The following is a 15,842-nucleotide window of genomic DNA, read 5'->3' on the forward strand; positions in this document are numbered from 1 at the left end:
AAAAAAAGACATCCAGCCACAAATGCAATCAGCTCCCTTTCGGTGACTAAGTTAACATCAAATTTGACATCAAGAGTAGAAGGTAGACAGTGTCATACAGCTATGAATCCTGTGGTTAAATGGTTAAGTGATTTTTCTTCTGAAGGAATATAACGTGTTTTTCAAGTGAGTATGTGGCTCTTTCTGTAGAGTTACCAAAAATTACTGAAAATTTCTTCCTTCACTTCAAAGTTTTGTTCATTAATTGCATGAAATATATTATTTTTTATCCCGAAGATTAAGAAAGACATTTCATCATTCTCTTATGCTGCCCTAGAGACCTTTTGAAATGAGTCAGAAAGGGATAGTCACTTAATTAAAATTTTCCTGGTGTCACAGTTCTTACCAACAGAAATTCATCTCTTTCTCTCTCATATCCAGAGGTCTTGCTGTCTTTTGCAAAATTAACTAGAGTTTACACATAACTGATACTAAACACATCCAAGTTTTTCAGTGCTCTTGAGTACATATCTGTGATTATGTAGCTTATTTAAAGAACTAAGAAAATACATGAAAGTCTAAGGTGATTTGCTTGTTCTCATTGTCTCATGACATGAAAAAGTTCAATGTCTTGTTAAAATATTATAATGAAAGTAATCAGCAGCATTTGCACTCACAGAATTCATAAACCTCATCAATAGCTAATATACAGATATTTTTGTAGAACGTGTATACATATATGGTTATGTTCAGAAGGACTGGGCTTGGTGGCACACACCTTTAATCCCAACACTTGGGAGGCAGAGGCAGGAGGATCTCTGTGAGTTAAAGGATAGCCTGGCCTACATAGTGAGTTCCAGGACAGCTAGGGCTATAGGGAGACCCTGTCTCATAAAGACCAAAAATATGTGTGTGTGTGTGTGTGTGCATGTGTGTATGTGTGTGCTGGATAGGTTAATGTCAATTTGACACACCTAGGTTGAGGGAGCCTCAATTGGGGAATTTCCTCTATTGGACTATCCTGTGGCCTTATCTGAGGGGCATCTTCTTGATGAGTGATATGGGAAGGCCCAGCCCAGTGTGGGTTGTGCCACCCCTGGGCAGGTGGGCCTGTGTTGCATAAGAAAGCAGGCTGAGCAGGGGCCAGGGAACAAGCCAGTAAGCAACATTCCTCCATGGCCTGTGCTCCAGCTTCTGCCACCAGGTTCCTGCCCTGAGTTCCTACCTTGGTCTCCCTGATGAACTGTGATGTAGGAGATGTAAGATAAATAACCCCTTTCCTCCCCAAGTTGGTAGTGGTAGAGTGTTTGGTCACTGTAATGGAGAAACAAACTAGGACAATATATATAATCAAGATACACTGCTATAATGAAACAAAACATAGGGAAAATAATGTTACTTTTGGAAAAATATGTGAGTAGGAAGAAAAAGATGTTTATTTTTCTACTATTAACTAATTCCAGGTCATATGTGATAGATGTATGGAGAACAAAGGATATGCAAAATTGTTTCAGAAGATATTGTTCATCATATGATAACTATGGTGCTCAAACCTAATGAGACTGAATAAAGAGCACATCTTTAAGACAGTGACATCAAAGGGACAAATAGACAAGGGTGACATGTGATCTTTGGGAGCCTCTGCATCAATAGTCTATTATACACACACACACACACACACACACACACACACACACACACTTTTAAAATATTTTGTTTTATTTTTCTGTATTTTATGTGCCTGAGTCCTTTGTCTGCATTCATATAAGTGCACCACATGTATGCAATGCACAGAGACGCCAGAGGGGGGTGTCAGATCCTGTGGAACTCGAGTTTTGGATGGTTGTGAGCTGCTATGTGGGTTCTAGGAACCAAACGCAGGCCTCTGGATGAACAGCAAGTGTTCTTAATTGCTGAGCGATCTTGCCAACACCCCTCATACACGTTTTTAATTTTAGGTTTTATTTTTATATTGACACTTGAGTGTATCCTAGAGTGCTTATAGACAATCTTCACATTTGTGAGCAAGAAAATTCTGTGATTAAAGTTGTGATTAGACCTACATTAAAACATTTTTTCCACTGAGTGAAAAAACCCTTTTCTCATGAATTCCTAATGAAAACATATAACAGCAAATGGAAACTTTCACTTCTTTGTAAAAATTATTTTATTACATATTTATTTATGATTATGCATGTGTTGCATATGAGCATGTGCCTATGAATGTAGTGCCCACAGAGGTCAGAATAGGCAATGGATCACCTAGAGCTGGAGAAATAGTTTATTCAGCATCTGATATTGGCCCTGGGAACTGAACTCAGGTCTTCTGGAAAAGCAGTATGTGCTCTTAACCACTGAGTCGTCTCTCTAGAGCCCCCAAATTTCCTCTTAAAAATAAATTCTGGATGTTTAAATTGTAGGGAACATATTTGTGGGTAACAATTTTGTTCACAAATTGTTTTATTGTGGTAAACACACCCATCATTATTATCAATATTTGTATAAATTTTTATTATCACACTGAACAAATGTAAAAAAAATAAGAAAAGAACCACTTTGCTTGATACAGCCCTACTTGAGCAATTAATGATAGAAAATGCTTGAGTATAGAAAACTCCGAAGCAGTAAGAGGACTCCTTAGGAAAATAAATGGTGAATGCTCTCTTTTACAAAGCCAAAATGGGTCTGGAGAAATAGCTCAGTGGTTAAGCGCACTGCTGGTTAAGTAGCTGCTCTTACAGAGGACTAGGTTCTGTTCCCAGTACCTACATGGCAGCTAACAACCATCTGAACTCCAGTTCCAGGGGATCTAATGTCCTCTTCTGACCTCCTTGGGCACTGAAGGACATAGGTTCACCTAACTACATGCTGGCAATACACTCATAAACATAAAAATAAAAATAAATATTTAAGATAAATAAATAGATGTCAAAAACATTGTTTTTAAAAAGCCAAAAGTTGAAACTTAATTCGATAATAAATATGGCTGGAGTGATGGATCAGTGATTAAGAGCTCTTGCAGAGGACCCAAGTGTGGTTCCCAGCACCCATCTGTAACTGCAGTTCCAGGGGAAGTGAAACACTTTTCTGGCCTCCATGGGCACTGCATGAATGTGGAACACTTACCTGCATGCAGACCAAATACTCATACACATAAAAAATAAAAATAAAATAAATATTCATTTATATCTGCCATTTCTATATTTCAAGAAATGTACGTTATTTTATGGGAAAATGTTGAATAGATCAACGTAAGTTATAGAATGAGATTTGTGAAATTAACAGAGTCTACTATCGCGACACAGGATAGAGTAGTTGGAACTCTTTATTCCATGTTGTCATTAGTGTTATATTCACAAATGGAAGCTGAGATCACTATTCCTTCTGCCTTGCTTACTATAGCACAACATTCTCATGCCGACTGTATTATATTTTTATCCACTGGATGAATCAGTCATCAAAGTTCAGCATATCTTCTTGGGCACAGTAGAAGGCAGTATGATAACCCTATATACAAGAAAAATTTTAAATTTTAAGAGAAAAATGAAAAGCATATATTTAGAAAAAATGAGAAATCAGGTGCATTCTCTGATTATGATAGTATAGAACTTTTGCATACTTTTTACATTTATTTACAACTTTCAATATTCCCTGGGCATTAATCCCTCTTCACAAATCTCTTCTGACAGACTTTGGCAGGGCCATTGGGAGAAGGTTGTTCCTTATTCTGGCTAAAGATGTACAAGATGATGTGAATACAACCTCATAAAAGTGTAAATACTTGCAACAGGAATCACTTGATCTGTCCTCACACTGAGTCTACTTGTGAGTCTGACTACTCATCTCAGCTGCTCTCACAGTGGAACTTAGACACAGCTCAGTGGTCTGTTCTGATGTTTGAGAGGGCACAGTTAGGAACCTTCAGCTTCCAGAGATGCAGTAGGAAATGTCACTACAAAACTACAGAAATGTATTTTAAAGAAATTGTGGATTTTAAATGTTTAAAAAGAAAAGTGTTTTCTTTGCGTCAAATTGTGCTAATAAAATGGTAATTTTCTTCCCAAAGGTTTCTTGGTCATATTTGGACATTACTATTTGAACCATTCCTATGTATTTTCAAGACTCTGGAATCTAAATGTCCAACAATTAGCAAAGTTTGTTGTACTAAAATGATATTCTCATTTCAGATCACTAGCATTCTCTTATTTCCTAATCTATTTCTGAAAAATAAAGGCATTTCATTTCATGCTAAAATATTTCTCCCATGTGGGAGAGGCCTCTTATACAAAGAAAATTAAAATTGCTGTAATATGTTATAGCACATTGATTTCCCAAGACTGTTGCCACAACTTTTGAATTCAAAAGACGTTAACAAACCTTTGGAATCTTCACTGGTCATGCAACCAGTTATCATCGACTTTCACCTTATAGTTTATTGGATGCTCTGGGATTTGAAACAGTCCACTTCTACTTGTGATATTTTATAGCCTTACAACCAGTTGTAGGTGGGAATCAATATTCTACTTTCCTTAAATTAGTAGTCATATATCTTATATTTCAAAAAATAATGTAAATTCTGAACAACTAACTTCATTTTTAGTTTTCTTGTATGAATGCTAATAATCCCCTTCTTTTTACTTTCATTTATATTTTCTTTTCAATATGTATGTACTGAGGAAGAAATTGTTCATCAAAGATAGCTCTTCTTTATGTTAACAAGAATTTTACATTCATAAAGGCTCATCAATGAAGAGCTATCTATGGGGACACAGATAGAAGGGAGTCTGAATATGATTAAGATATATTGTATGACATGCACAAAAGTTCAATAAAAATGTATATCAAAGAAAAAATAAAATAACTATCACCTTCAATTGTATTATTGAATGTTTATATCTGAGACTTAATTATCCTTTGTGTGATGAAGCCAAGATATCACTGTGTTAAGCTGGATTCTTGATGAGATTAGTGAAAGACTAAAACTCAGGGGTTCTGTAAGGGAAGGAAGTACAAAGAGGTGGTGTTCAAATCTATAGAAAGCACAAAAACATACTGGTGAAAACTAAAAAGAAAGAAACATGATTGTGACAGGCCAGAAACAAAGAGGCCAGAAACCCAAGTCTGGACATGAGCCATCATTGGGTACAGGCAGGAGTTTGGTCTTTTGGAATTTCCAGTGATAAAAAGCTTTGGATGAGCTGTGAGCTAAAGAAGAATGAAGAGATTTAAATGAAGGTAAGAGGACATGTGTAAAGAACTAAGATGGAAAAGAATTGTGTGGTGATGAAGTCAGACAGGACACTTTGCTGTCCAGTCCTGGATAAAAAGTGAGAATAAGGTCAGAACTCCAAGAAAATCAGGCCTTCCATCTCCGCCATCTAAGGAGAAGCAATGGACAAATGAACTCTCAAGTTCTTTTCTCAAAGATCCCAAGTAAATCAATCTCCTGGGTGCCCCTCAAAGCAAACATTTTTTAAAAATATTTTATTTATTAATTTTATTTTATGTGCATGAGTGTTATGCCTGCATGTAAGTAAGTGCATCTGTATTGTGCAATGCCTGTGGAGGACAGAAAAGGCTGTCGGATCCCCTGGAACTGGAGTTACATATAGTTGTCAGCTGCAATGTGGGTGCTGGGATTCAAACCTGGGTTTTTTACAAGAACAGTCAGTGTTCTTAACCACTGATCCATCTCTTCAGCCCTCAAAGCAAGCATTTATATGTGATTCTTTTACTTTTTTACTAAAATTGAGATGTGTTTAAAACTGTACTCTAATGTTATAGTGATCTTGACTACATTAACCATGATTTGATATTGGAATTTCAGTTATGCTATAGTGAACATTTATTTGATACTCTGTGATGGCTTATCCTGGGTGTCAACTTGATTGTATCTGGGATTAACTGAAATGAAAGAGATCTCCTTGATTGGATCATCTAAAGCCAGAAGACACACCCTAAATGTGGGCATTACCTTCTGATGGCAACCGGTATAAAAGACAAAGGCAGAGGAGAATGCCAAGCTTCGTGCTGCTTGCCTTCTCTCTCGCTGGTGAGTTCATCTTGCTGCTGTAGACTGAAGACTAGCTGATCTTTTGGAATTTGTCAGACCTTCATCACTAGATTAGGACTACTGAGATATCCAGCCTTGTGGACTGAGTGACTACAGATTCTCAGCCTCTCCAGTGTGGTGCAGTCATTGTTGGACTACTCGGACTCTATCCTGGGAGCTAAGCTGACAAATCTCTCTCTCTCTCTCTCTCTCTCTCTCATCTTCCTCTTACATGTATGGTAGGCATGCTTTTTTTTCTCAAACTATGTTGGACCATTGATACTGTGGTACCAGGAGTGGTCTAGAGAAACAGAATTGAAAGAATGAATTTCTATAATGGGCTTGTTGGTATTTGGAGCAGGCTCTCCAACTCAAAGTCTTCAGAGAGCCTGGAGAGTACTGAAAATCCGTGGTGTAGACTATTTGAAACAATTTTGGAGATAGACCCATTTGAATCTCCTAACTCACCTCTTGTGAAGAGCAAGAAATTTAGTGATTCTATGCATAAAGCATTTGATGATTTGTGGAAAAATAAGAAAAAAAATGATGCTGGCTAGTTACTTGTTGATGTCCCTCAGGGACTAGTTATTATTGCCTCTAGACCTATAACCAGACTCAAAGCTAAGCAGGCCCCTAGAGGAGAGATAGAAAGTGTGACCCATGAGGAGGTGCTCTACACCACTACAGAACTTAGTGAATTTGCTAATTCTTTCAAATGGAAATCTAAGGATTTTAAGGGTATGGGATAATGGAGGAAGGAACATAAAGTTGAATCAGGCTGAGTTTATTGAAATGGGCCCCCCTGAGTGGAGATTCTAGGTTTAATATGGAAGCTTATGCAGTTAAAAAGAGTGTTAAAAGTTTATTTGATTGGTTGGCTGAGGTATTTATCAAAAGATGGCCTACTGACAGAGAGCTGGAGATACCTGTTATCCCTTGGCTTATTGTTAACGAAGGGACTGTAAGGCTCAGGCAAATTGCTATGCTCAAGTGGATTCGCAGTGCAACACCAAATCCTCCACAATGAGAGGGCCCAGAGGACATGCTTTTACTGATTTTATAAGATGGAAAGTACTGAGAGAGACAAAAGAATGTTTGAAGAGCTTTGTTTTTGCTCTTTTCCTAATGCCGAATCTTACAGTTGGAGATGCTGCTGCTCAATTGCATAAATTAAATGTAAATAAAACAGGTGTAACAGAACCTCTGAGTAGGGGTCAGGTGGCAGTATTGAATTACCAAAGACAAAGTGAGCATACTTATCGAACTGTGCGGCAAAGGCAAAACAATACCTACAATGGCATGACTCAAATGGACCTGAGGTACTGGCTAATCAATCATGGTGCTTCCAGGGACCACATACATAAGAAGCCTACTAAGTTTTTATTTGATCTGTATAAGCAGAAAAGCTCTAGGATGAATGACAGGAAGTCAGTATTGGATCGTAGCAATAGAGAATCTCGCTCAGTCAACCAATTTCCAGACTTGACAGTTTACAGACCCAGAACCCCTTGAATGAAGGGAAGGCCAGGTGCCCTTGAGGAAGGACTTTGTCACAGTACCAAAGAGTTATGCTGTTCGCCTCTCACCCATCCTTCCCCAGAGGGACCTGCGGCCTTTTACTAGAGTAACTGTACATTGGAGGAATGGAAATAATCAGACATTCCGTGGCCTATTGGATACTGATTCTGAGTTGACACTGATTCTAAGAGATCCTAAAAAGCACTGTGCCCTCCAGTTAAAGTAGGGACTCAAGGAGGTCATGTGATAAATGGAGTTTTGACTGAAGTCTGTGGGTCCAGTGGGTCCCTGAACTCATCCTGTAGTTATTTCCCCAGTACCAGAATGTATAATTAGGATAGATATACTTAGGAATTGGCAGAATCCTGACTGGTTTCCTGACCTGTGGAGTGAGGACTGTTATGGTTGGAAAGGCCAAATGGAAACCACTGGAATTGCCTCTGCCAGGGAAAATAGTGAACCAATAACAGTATCACACCCCTGGAAGGATTGCAGAAATTAGTGCTACCATTTGAAAGATGCAGGGGTGGTGATTTCCACCACATCTCCCTTTCACTCTCCTATTTGGCCTATGCAGAAGACAGATGGGTCATGGAGAATGACAGCTGACTATCAAAAATTTAATCAAGTAGTGACTCCAATTGCAGCTGCTGTACCAGATGTGGTTTCCTTACTCGAGCAGATTAATATGTCTTCTGGTACCTGGTATGCAGCTATTGATTTGGCAAATGCTTTCTTCTTGATACCAGTTCATCTGTACCAGATGTGATTTCCTTACTCAGATTAATACATTTCCTGGTACCTGGTATGCAGCTATTGACTTGGCAAATACTTTCTTCTTGATACTAGTTCATAAAGATCACAAGAAGCAATTTGCTTTTGCTGGCAAGGCCAACAGTATACCTTTACTATCCTGCTTCAAGGGTATATTAACTCTCTAGCATTGTGCCATAACTTGGTTCTAAGGGATCTTGATCACCTGACTCTTCCACAAAATATCTCACTTGTCCACTATATTGATGATGTTATGATGATTGGATCCAGTGAGCAGGAGGTAGCAAACAGTCTGGACTTGTTGGTAAAGCATATGTACATGAGAAGATGAGAAATAAATCCAACCAAAATTCAAAGGCCTTCTACCTCAGTGAAATTTCTAGTTCAGTGATGTGGAGCATGCAGAGAGATTCCTTCTAAGGTGAAGAATAAGTTTTTGCACTTGGCTCCTTCCTTCACCAAGAAAGAAGCACAACACTTAGTAGGCCTGTTTGGATTCTGGAGGCAGAACATTCCTCATCTGGGCATGTTATTATCACCCATATATCAAGTGATTTGGAAGGCAGCTACCTTTGAGTGGGGCCTGGAACAGGAAAGGGCCCTTCAACAGGTCCAGGTTGCTGTCCAAGCTGCTCTGCCCCTTGGACAATATGATCCAGCAGACCCAATGGTGCTTGAGGAATCAGTGGCAGATAAAGATGCTGTTTGGAGTCGCTGGCAGGCCCCCATAGGGGAATCACAGCAGAGACGAACTGAGCCCCCGATATGGCACTGTTCCGTGTGGTGACCAACCTACAACCTGGTGGCAGGTTGACTACGTTGGACCACTTCCATCTTTGTCCTTACAAGAATAGACACTTATTCTGGTTATAGATTTGCCTTTCCTGCACATAATGCTTCTGCCAAAACTGCTATCCAGGGACTTACAGAATGCATTATCTACCATCATAGTAGTCTTCACAGCATCACTTCTGACCAGGGAACTCACTCTATAGCCAAAGAAGTGCAACAGTGGGCCCATGGTCATGGAATCCATTGATCTTACCATGTTCCCCACCATCCTGAAGCAGCTGGCTTGATAGAACGATGGAATGGTCTCTTAAAGACACAGTTACAGTGCCAATTAGGTGGCAAAAGCCTGGAGGGCTGGGGCTGGGTCCTCCAGAAGGCAATGTGTGCTTTGAATCAGCATTCAGTATACGGTACAGTTTCCCTTATAGCCAGGATTCACGGGTCCAGGAATCAAGGGGTGGAAGTGGGAATGGTTCCTCTCACAATCACCCCTGGTGACCCTCTATAAAAATTTTTGCTCCCTGCACCCTCAACTTTGCACTCTACTAGCTTGAATGTTTTGGTTCCAGAAGAGGGAGTGCTCCTGCCAGGAGATACAACAAACATTCCATTGAACTGGAAACTAAGACTTCCCCCTGGACACTTTGGGCTTCTGATGACCTTAAATCAGCAGGCCAAGAAAGGAATAACAGTATTTGGAGGGGTGATTGCCCCAGACTTCCAGGGGAAATTGGACTGTTTCTCCACAATGGAGGTAGTGAAGATTATATCTGGAAGGCAGGAGATTCCTGAGGGTGACTTTTGGTATTACCATGTCCTATAATTAAGGTCAATGGGAAACTGCAACCACCCAATCCAGACAGGACAACAAATGGCCCAGGCCCTTCAGGGATGAAAGTATAGGTCACTCCTCCAGGGAAAGAGCTGCGACCTTCAGAGGTGCTTGCTGATGATGGAGGAAATACAGAATGGGTAGTAGAGGAAGGTAGTTACAAATACCAACTTAGGCCACGTGACCAGTTGCAGAAATGTGGATTGTAATTGACATGAGTATTTTTGTCCTATTATGGTTATGAATAGGCTTGTGCATGTATACACAGGTTAAGCAGATACTTGAGTTATTCTTTTTGAATATATAATTGAGATGTGTTAAGTGGCTAAGTGTTGTGAACCTATATGATTATATTGGGTTATGAGACACTAAAGGACTAAGCATTCCTCAAAGACCTTATCACCTACTCTAAGATATAAAATGCATTGTTCATTGTATTATGGGATATTATGTTAGGTGAAATTATGACCTCAACATTGTTTTCATTTGAAAATTAAGCATGACATAGAGATGCTATTTTGTGTCAAGTTGACAAGGGGTGGATTTATGATGGCTAATCCTGGGTGTCAATTTGATTGGATCTGGGATTAACTGAAATGAAAGAGATCTTCTTGATTGGATCATTTAAAGCCAGAAGATACACCCTAAATGTGGGCGTTACCTTCTGGATGGCAGCCAGTAAAAAAGACCAAGGCAGAGGAGAATGCCAAGCTTCTTGCTGCTTGCCTTCTTTCTTGCTGGTGAGTTCATCTTGCTGCTGTAGACTGAAGACTAGCTGATCTTTTGGAATTTGTCAGACCTTCATCACCAGATTGGGACTACTGAGATATCCAGTCTTGTGGACTGCGTGACTTTGGATTCTTAGCCTCTCCAGTGTGGTGCAGCCATTGTGAGACCTCTCAGACTATTCTGTGAGTTAAGCTAATAAATATCTCTCTCTCTCTCTCTCTCTCTCTCTCTCTCTCTCTCTCTCTATATATATATATATATATATTCATTCTACTGGTTCTGTTTCTTTAGAGAACCCTGACTAAAGCATAGTCTAACATTCATATTTTATTTTATAAGATATCTCATATTTACTTTGTTAGACACTGACATATAAATTGTAGTTATTATCATTAGTAAAATAACACCAATACCTAGTAGCAAAGGCATAAATGATAGTTACTTTGGTGAATCATCTGATTAATTCCGTGAAGCAGAACCTTTGCTAGCAGCTTATTCTATGTGCACTGCCACACATGTAACCCATGGATATTTCGATCAGTGACCAGTCATATCACTTCTTTCAAAATTTGTCAGCATTGGTCAAGGCACACCTGTTACATTTGATATTCTGTTAAGTTTACAACAGTTATTCTGTCCATACAAAACTACAAAAAGTTTTCATCTCATTGAACTTTTCTTATAACATTTAAAAAATTAAAATCAAGATGAGAAAATGACCATTGAATGTTGGGGACCCCTGCTGTCCAAGGTAGCAGTCTCTCCGTGTCCGGATAGCTGTAGGCCAGCTCAACGTTCTTATGCAGAGACTCCTTTTCTCAGCAGTGCGCCTCCTACTCTCTTCCTGACTCACCTTTGAAGTAGCCATCACAGATACATGTCCTCTGCCTCAGAAACTGCCAGGTTTTCCTGTGTGATAATCAGGCACTGTCTGACAGCCTGGCAGAAGCCCACCACCACATGTAAATGGGGCATCCTACAAAGCACCTATCAACTAAGGCTTTTGCTACTGCCTCCACACTATAAATATCCTGGTTTCCCCCTAATAAATCGGAGCTGAATCACTAAGATCTGGAGCTGAGCTGAATCACTAAATGAAGGAGCTATATCAGGAGCTGAGCTGTACCAGTCTCTTATTCAGTCTCCCCAGAGGGGGCTGTCCCTTCGTAAACATTCACTCATGGAGATCCTGCTTTCACCGTTCCTTCACCTCCCCTCGTGATCCGGCAGCCGGCGGATCGCGTACCTAGAGGGAGTGCCCGGTAGCTTGGAACGGAACTCGCCTGGAAGCGCAGCAACCACTGAGTCACCAGCATCTGGTAGCCGCGGAGAGCCAGGGACCCGAGCAGCAACGTGGTGCGCGGGACCCGCCCATAATTGAAGAACAAAGCACAAGAAAGAAATTAGCAATTGTAACACTGGAAATAAAATTGGATTTGATTAGGAGAAAACTTGTTATGAAATAGTAACGTGGCTGTCTTCAGAAAGACTGTATATGGCCAAAGGATTTATTATAGGTTAGAAATATGCTTACAATTCTAAGTTTTGTAGATAGACACAAGTGCTTTATGAGACAAAGGAGTCGAGTGACATAAATGAAGATGGTGACTATAGCAAAATACCATGGATGAAGCAAAAGTGTGAAGTGTCACTGCAGGTGATTTATAGTGTTGAAAAATGAAGGATAAAATGTTGAAAGCTAACACAAACTTAAAAAGAATGACAACTCACCAAGACAGAGAAAATAGTTGTTCTACAACATAAGTTATAAAAGGAGAAATCAAACAATGTTTACAAGTTCTTGTTATTAAAGAAAGGGGATATTTGTTAATGCTTCAAATATTTTAACTTAATGTGTACTGATTAAATATTAGTGTTTCAATTTCTTCATTCCCTTGGCCATAAACAAATGACAATAAATGTTGTTAGTATGTTGGTGTCTTAGTTTACTCTTCATTGCTGTGACAAAATACTCTGACCAATACAAACTTGGGGAGGAAAGGGTTTATTCAGCTTACATCTCCCAGGTCACAGTTCATCAGGGAGTCCAAGGTTGGAACTCAGGGAGGAAACTGGAAGCAGGAGCTGGAGCACAAGCCATGGAGGAGCGGTGCTTACTGGCTTGTTCCCCTGGCCCCACAGTGGGCTGGGCCCTGCCACATCACTCAACAATCAAGAAAATACCCCACAGACATGGCCACAGGCCAGTGCAATGAAAGCAATTCCCCAACTGAGCCTCCCTCAACCCAGGTGTGTCAAGTTGACACTAAAGCTATCCAGCACAATTGACCCCTTGTCAACTTGACACACAAACACATAACTATTAAACCATAAGCTTTCCACTTTTTGTCCCCAAGATATGATGTTAACATAATATCACAACATAGGACAGTACAACCTTAAAAACCCCACAGTCCTTAAAAAATCCAAACACTTAAAATTCCATACTCTCTTTTAAAAGTCTGAACTATGGGTGGGCTTCTCTAAAATCCAAAACAAGTGCTGTCTTATTTGAAAGGGAAGAATCCGGCACACTTAAGCAAAACCAAAGTCCAGCAAAGTAGCTTGAGCCTGGACATCTGGGATTCACTCATGATCTTCTGGGCTCCAAAGGGTACTGGCATCTCCACTGCTCTGACTCTGTAGGCCACAACACACTCAGCTCATCTCACAGACCCAGGTCAGCTCCATTCTGTACTTACTGCTGTCCTTGGTGGTCATCCCATGGTCCCAGCATCTCCGAAAAGCTGGGGACTCCACTGAAACTGAGGCTGCACCTTCACTAATGGCCTCTTCTTGCCTCTTGGGGTGCAAAGCCTCAGATTCTCTCATGACCCCTTCAATCTTGGGGTCTTCACTGCAACCGAAGCTGCACTTTCACCTATGGCTTTTCCTGCCCTCTCAGAGTGCCACGCTTCAGCTGCTCTCTATGACCCCTTCACACTTTTAACACCCGAACCATACAGGAGACTCATACACATTACCAAGTCCTGCTTCCAGCTTGAAATAGAGGTGTGTATCCCCTCTGTGCACTGCCCCTGAGGAAATACCTTTCAGAAGACTTCATCACAGTGATGCTGGTCTCTTCTTAATCACAGCTGATTCTTCAGCCCCAGCCAACCAGAACCCACAGATTCTCAATCCAATATCTCACATGAACATCTCTGATAGTCTCTGCTTCCCTTTGAAGCTTCACAAGCCAGGCATGCATCATGTACCACTCTTTCAGCATAACTGTTCCAAGCTCCACTGCAACAAACTCTGAGCAAGCAATGGCTTTTCCCGCCAAAAGTTCCAAACACTTCCACAGTTCTCCCCAAAACACCAAGGTCAGGTCTGTCACAGCAATACCCCACTTCTGGTGGCAATTTCTATCTTACTTTGCTCTTCATTGCTGTGACAAAATACTCTGACCAATACCAACTTGGGAAGGAAAGGTTTTATTCAGCTTACATCTCCCAGGTCGCAGTTCATCAGGGAGCCCAAGGTAGGAACTCAGGGGAGGAACCTGGAAGCAGGAGCTGGAGCACAGGCCATGGAGGAATGCTGCTTACTGGCTTGTTCTCCTGTCCCCTGCTCATCTTGTTCTCTTATCCAACACAGGCCCACTTGCCCAGGGGTGGCACTACCCACAGTGGGCTGAGCCCTGCCACATCACTCAACAATCAAGAAAATAACCCACAGACATGGCCACAGGCCAGTCCAATGGAGGTAATTCTCCAATTGAGGCTCCCTGAACCCAGGTATGTCAAGTTGACACTAAAGCTATCCAGCACAGTTGCCAAACATTATATAGATCATAGAACCACCATGATTTTTCCCAATACTTTTAAGAGCTTTTCTTGACATTATCCTGCACCCTCTATTTGCAATCTGAAGTATAGAATATCCATAAGGTAAACAAAAGAGACTTTTCTTTTCGATTTAGTTGCCATAAGAAACAATAAAAATAAAACAGAAAAATTCAACATGGCTGCCTATTATCACAGCATTGCTCATAAATTTCCCTAGTCTATAACCAGTTTCCATCTCTTTTCCTTTATTAGAAGAGCAGACACTCCTTGAAGTTGTGTGTGTGTGTGTGTGTGTCTGTGTGTCTGTGTGTCTTTGTGTATGTTAATATTATAAGCCCCTTTACCTTATGTTCCTCTAATTTATCTGAATCTATATTCCATAGCATACTGGTAAGTTTTAGTAATAATTCTAGATTTTATATTTTGTTAGTTACAATATAATCTTTGCCTATATTTACACGTGACTGACTCATACTTCACATTTGGAGAGCACATTTGAATCCAATGGCTATTTAAAATGCTAATTTTTGTTTCTTCTAAGTTTATAGAGTTTCTTCATTTAATTAAGAGACTCATGAGTGGCCTATGCATCTATTTTTGGGGGATAAATTTTCATTCAACTGGATTCTAAATTGTTGACTAATGTAGAACACACATATGCAAGCTAGTGAGTAAGTCATTTCATAGTATTTGTAGTCCATCACGCAATATTGCTTTAGGCTATTTTTATAGGTATATCAGACAACCTTGACATAAATTCCAATTTGCCTTATGATTTAAATGCATAGTTGGATATTTAAACATATGCTATCTTGAATACACCTAATTGATATTTGTGAAAACATAGTTTGAACATCAGCACATAAAAAAATCAGAATATCATTAGGATAGTAACATGATTTATAAGATGTACTTACTGGTAAAGGTCTTCAAAATCTTAAGTTTTATAGGTACAAACAAATGATTTAGGGAAAAAGGAAAATTCACATGTAAATATTAATTGTGCTAATTAAATTTGGGGAATACAAAATTGGGGAGTTAAGGAAAAAGTATTTTAAAAAGTTGTGGAGTGGGCGAGATTGCTCAGTGGTTAAGACCAATGACTATATTTGAAGAGGACCCAAGTTCGATTCCCAGCACCCACATGGCAGTAACAACTATCCCTGTAGCTCCAGTTCCAGGGAACCAGTGCTTTTTTCTGACCTCCATGGACATTGCATGACATGAATGCACTCACATACATTCAGGCAATACACTCACACAAATACATAAAACATTTTAAGAAATAGTTGTGAAGACAGCAAACACTGTAGTTACTGTTTCAGCAGGAAATACCCATCACAATAGGAAAGATTTAATTTTTAAAAATGTA

This window comes from Nannospalax galili, unplaced genomic scaffold, assembly GCF_000622305.1.
Source record: "Nannospalax galili isolate Female #2095 unplaced genomic scaffold, S.galili_v1.0 scaffold140, whole genome shotgun sequence".
Classification (NCBI taxonomy): domain Eukaryota; kingdom Metazoa; phylum Chordata; class Mammalia; order Rodentia; family Spalacidae; genus Nannospalax; species Nannospalax galili.